Below are 6,081 nucleotides of genomic sequence, written 5' to 3'. Positions count from 1 at the left end.
TCTTTTATGTCTGGCAGATGAGAAAATGGCATTAAATTACTTTGAAGGAGTGCATGCATTTATACATTCTTCTGCCCGCGGCCAAAAAAAAAAAAAGTAGCTGTTTGGATTTAAATAGGCAAATGATTAAGAGTCAATGACTGGATCATTATAGCAGTGATTATTTTGTTTCTAGCATGTGTTCGGCAACAGTTTTTCTAACCCTCACTGATGGAGTGTGTAGCTTTTCTTTTCTTAAACAACCTTTATGGCCATATTCCATGACAATTTCAAGATTCATCGGGCTGAAATTGTGAGGAAGGTTGGGAGGAAGCATAAAGAATCATTTTCCTCTAAGTCCAGACCTTAAATTCATTGAAAATCTTTGGGATGTGCTGGAGGAGACTTTACAGAGTGCTGGACTGACCAAAAATGTATCCTCTTAATGGAAATAAATGTTGTGATGTTATTTCCATCAAGAGGTGCATACTTTTTTGGTCAAGATCACACTGCATCAGTTAGGTTGAGAAGCACTGTTGCTAAACATATATAACATGCTAGAAACATAATAATCACTGCAATAATGATCCAATCATAGACTCTTAAGCATTTGCCTACTTAAATTCAAACAACGATTTTTTTTTCCGGCTGGGCAGTGTATATACAAAACGCACATTTTTCAGAACGCTTCCTTTTGCAAAACTCACCTCATAGTGTTCTAAGCGGTTGCCAGAGCATTGTTTAGTGATTGCAAAAGGTATTCGGTGTAATTTTTACAATGTTACTATACTATAATTTAAATATGTAAATCACAGTAGCCTAGTGAATACATTAATTCGTGCCTTTATCCTGTTGGAATATTTGCTCTTGCTAAATTTTATGGGTATTTATATTTGCTCAGCCTACACACTGAGCTAGATTTTTGTTCTTGTCGACTGGGTAATGACCGCAGGTTTTATTCAAGCTGACATTGTTCTTAGGCTGAACTTGATGACCATGTCCTGGTTTCACAGATAGGGCTTAGATTAAGTCAGGATTGGGCCTTAGTTCATTTAGGACATTTAAGGAGCTTTTATAAACATGCCTTAGAAAAGCACATTACTGCTGTGCATCTTGAGACAAAACATTATTTTAAGATATGTCAGTGCAAGTTGCTTCCAGTTAAAACAGCTCAAACTTGTTTTTTTCATGTGCTCTTTCAAGGTAAACAAGGTCAGGAAATGTGTTTCTGCACACCTGTATTGAGACACAGAGTTCCCCACGATCAGATAGTGCCAGCACAAATATGGGCAATGACTCCGTTTGTTGTCAGGTAAGCAAACCGAACTGTTCATGTTTTCAGTATGACATGTCACAAAGGCTGACAGCAGGGCATGTCAGGAAGGCCAACGGGTGTCTATTTTTAAGCTAAAGACTATTATTTATTTCCAATGATCCCCATGCAACTCATAGAGCTGCGATAATGGAAAACATGATGCATTAAATAAAACACCCAATACTGTAAGTGCTAGGCTTCCTTCAAAAAGGACATAATTCAGGCTATATTCAGTTTTACACATCAGTAGCTATATATTTTTATGTAATTTAAATGACATGTTAAGACTTTACTGTAACATCTCATATAATATTAGTTAAGGGTAAGTTCACCCAAAAAATTATAATTCTGTCATTTACTCACCCTCAAGTTGTTCCAAACCTGTATGAATTTATTTCCTCACTGATCACAAAAGAAGATATTTTGAAGAATGTCGGTAACCAAACAATTGATGGGTGCCATTGACTTTCTATAGTATTTTTTCCCCATACTATGGAAGTCAATGGGGCCCAATGGGAAGTCAATTGAGATCAACATTAGCTAAGATTTATAAATGCTGTAGAAGTGTTGTGAAGTTCATGTTAAGTAATGTAGTTAACAACTAAAATCTTGTTGTGAACTGTTACCAATGACACTATAATTTTCTCTCTTGTTTGACTGTAAGTTGGTGTGTGAACTACGACCCAAAATAAACAGACGTAATATGTAAAATCAATTATTTCTGTACTTCTGATTCAATTGAAATGTGTGCCGTTGTGCAATTTGTGGCATTGAACCTTGAGCCAAATGTCATGTCAAATGTCAGGTGTGTTCATCTTGTTCTAAAACAGAGAAATCCCTTATGTAATCATAGTATTTACACATTTGGCACCGACGTGCATCCAAGGTATACTTTTTTTGTAGCGGTGTTCCTGGTATTATATAATAAGTGCCATGATATAAAGTATATACACAGTTTAGCTGCTTTATTGCTAGGTAAGTACACAATTATAGACTTTAGTAACTGACTGTTCAAATCCAAGTGAATATTCCTAAGAGGAAGACAAAAAACAAGGCACAGCGGACCAATCTGGCAGAGATACCCGGAGAGTTGCCAGGAGAGAGTGGTTGTCATGATGCTGTTGCTATGGATAGATTTGTTTTGCTGGCTCATCTCTACCTCAGCAAGGAGTGAAAACACTTCAAGAAACACTCTGAGTTTTCCACAAGCTGGTTTTAGATTTAGCTGCATAAGGTTATCACTTGACCAATCGGTGAGCAAAAATTCCAGGAGTTTGGAACCCTTCAAATGGGTCTTTTTGGATTGTGACATCACTAAAATAAATAGTTTCAGCTGTTTAAGCTAATGTTACTTCAGTCTCAACTAACAGCAGTTTCACCCTAAACATACAGCTGATGTAACCATCTGTTTGTGTTAGATGGTGCTGTATGTGTGAAAATAACAAGGTATGGTGTGATAAACATCTAAACATGGTGTTTTAAAATATTTCGATCTGATTTGCTGAAGTATAGGTTTTGTGCCAAATAAGAGTATATTTCTGCCAAATGGTTTGTGGCCAAACACATAAAAAAAGTTTTATGCACTATATACTGAGAAATAATCAACAAAGATCTGCATGGATCATCCATGTTTGGGTTAGTAGGGGTATTTTGTATGTTTAAAAAAAAAAGATATTAAGACTTCTATTCAGCAGGGAATCGTTATATTGATTAGAAAGCGCCAGTAAATACATTGTTGATTTTTATTTTTTTTAAAAGCTGTTCTTTTGAACTTTATATTCATCAAAGAATCCTGAAAAAGACATCTCAGTTTCCACAAAAAAATTAAGCAGCACACCAGCATATTAGAATGATTTCTGAAGGATCATGTGACACTGAAGACTTGAGTAATGATGCTGAAAATCAGCTTTGCATCACTAAAATTTTTAAAATATATATATTCAAGAATATTTTTTAATTTTAATACCATTTCACAGTATTACTGTTTATACTTTTTGATCAAATAAATGCAGCCTTGGTAAGACTTCTTTCAAAAACATAAAAAAACGTAAAAATATTACGCACCTCAAACTTTTGAACAGCCATTATGCTCTGTTAGTGTCATGGGTGTCATCATCATGGACTTTTAGTTTGTTTTCATTCACATCATGTGTTCCTTTTTGTTCAGTTTTCCCGCTCCTCATTTGTGTTCATTGGTTTCAGCTGTGTTCAATGAATTATCCTTGTATGTGTTTGCTATATAAGTTGATCCCTCACATTCAATCTTGGTTTGGTCTTGCATTTAGTGTGTGTTGCCCTTCCAAGTCTGTTTCTTTGTATTATGGTCATTAAACTTTGAGTTGGAATTATACTCCTCATCTTCATCTACCTTCCTGCAACCACCCATGACAAATATATCGAGATCTACCAATTCACATTTTCAATCAGCATGTATTTGTTTTATTGATTTGATATCATGTACTATGTACTGTTTCAGATCACCCCATAATTAAAATCTATAATTATAGGTGTAATTATACTCTGTTTTTAACTGCCACACATACTGTACAGTAATTGCACTAATCCCCCAAGTAATTAAGATTTTATTTTATTCATTTATATTCTCATGTATTGGGAATGCATTGACAGTACAGTTTTCCACAGTCTCTGCGTCAGGTGGTCCAGTCAGCTGTCTTTTCTTAATCTATGGTCTTGTTCTAATTAGACAGTGACCTTTACATTCCATTAATATTCGTCTTACGCTAATATTAGTCTCTCTGTTTACCCCGAGGTTTACCGCAGTCTGCCGGATCCGGATCGTATCCAGATCTGATGAAGGACCTGCGCCTGGATACGACCACAACGCAGTCCTGAAGTGTCAACTAGTCTCTCCCCTGTGAAGGCCCCCTTCTCTTTCACTTTACCTCTGTACAGATAAAACTTTATCAAAATAGTTCCGGTTCACATGGCTACTCGGAAGAGATAAATAATTCTGGGAATGAGTGGGCTGGAGCGCGTTAAGGATTTTCTGTTAGAACGGTGTCGTGTAAACGGCCCCTAAGTTAACAACTAATGATCTTTGCAACGGAAGTGAATCGATCAAAACTAACTTTAGCTGGACAGTAGCTTTATTCTAGAGCTGCTGTAAAACCAAAACAATCTCTGTTACTTTAATTTCCTATTATCACTGTAAAGCTGCTTTGAAACAGTCCATATTGTTAAAAGCGCTATATAAATGAAGGTAAGCTGACTTGACATTAATTTAATGCAGTTCAACAAACTCTGACCTTTTATCAGCTAATGTGGAATTCATTACTGGAATTCATGTGACTGATCCTAATTCCTACCCTGCCTTGTTCTTCTGATGAATTTACTTGTTTGTCTGCATGCTTTGGTTGACTCATGTGTAGCTGTCATCTGCACTGATTTTAGATCATACAGCAAGATTCCTGTTTAACAAATGGTGATCACTTCTATCGTGTTCTAGTCATTCACTCTGTCTACAACCACCAACAATAAATGACATCACAAGTCCGATAACGCTGTCTGACAACACAAATAAATAGGTTATCTGTTAGTGCACGGCGGCCCTTTGAAAATGTCTTGTAAACAAATAAATGCTTCAAAATACAGGTCCATAAGGTCACTACAGACAACAGGGCAGTAAACACATTCACTTTTGTAACGTGTTTGTCGCTTATCAGAAGGAGACAAAGATGTCAAATTCAAAATACAAAAGGGCTTGGTTTTGATTTCTCATAAACAAATTCCACATTAGATCCCCAAGGCTAGAAGAGTTTCAGAATTAAGAAGCTACTTTGGAATTTATGTGAAGCAACTTTTTCTGTCCCCTGAGAAGCATTACTGAGCACAGAGCGCCAGGGGATCTTGTTAGGGGTCAGTTTGTGGATTGTGTTGATGCCTTGGGGTGTAAGCATGTTGTGGAGTCCCAGTTGGCTGCTTCATCATCCTGATGGCTCTCAGAATAAAGCTATGTGTGACTTCTCATTGCTTAGGCTGATATATACTAGAAGGAAACGTTTTGATAATTGCACTTTTAAATCGTATACTAAACTATAAAGATTCTTCCATGGTTCTTTGGAGCCCTATTATTTTGGCTATAAAGTTACTGAGTTGGTTACAGGGTTCATATGAGATCACAACGTTGTAATGTTCTATTGTAGGTTCTTTAAGTCAATATTTTTGTTTCTGTGTATTTAAAATGTTTAAAACGGCTATATTACCATGTATTATATACAAATATCTATAATAAAAATATACTGTAAAACAATTATATGATCAATAAGTTATGCCAAATTTGCTTAACTAAATTAACTATAAAAAACTTTTTATAGCAATTTATTTTTAAGTTGTAGCCTACAAGTCAGTTTAATGTAGGCTAATTTAAGTTGAAATTACTTAAACATCCAAGTTGATTGTACTTAAAATTTAAGGCAGCAACATTTTCTTCTAATCTGTTAGTATTCATTAAGTTTTTTTGTTTGTTGTTTTTTTGCGTTAAATGAATAAAAAAAGTCAGTGCTCTCTGTAGTTTAATAATGGATCTAATGCACCTTACCACAAAACATTTGTTTTGTTTTTTAATTCATTTTATTTGTCGCTGCACGTAACGTAATTTATTTCTGGCAATTTAAAAGAAATTATCTTAAGAATTTTCTCTCGTGTGAAGATTAATTTATAGGCTATTGATTAATTGAATATGGTATTGGGTGCAGTGAATGTATTACAGCCCTCGGAAACAGTATCAGGAAGATAAACATATTTCGTTTCAATGATTATCCAGGGTG

The sequence above is a fragment of the Siphateles boraxobius genome, unplaced genomic scaffold (genome assembly GCF_051911475.1).
Source record: "Siphateles boraxobius isolate OS27281-9 unplaced genomic scaffold, OSU_SipBor_1 5, whole genome shotgun sequence".
In the NCBI taxonomy this organism is placed as follows: domain Eukaryota; kingdom Metazoa; phylum Chordata; class Actinopteri; order Cypriniformes; family Leuciscidae; genus Siphateles; species Siphateles boraxobius.
Note: the sequence above shows the minus strand (reverse complement) of the source record.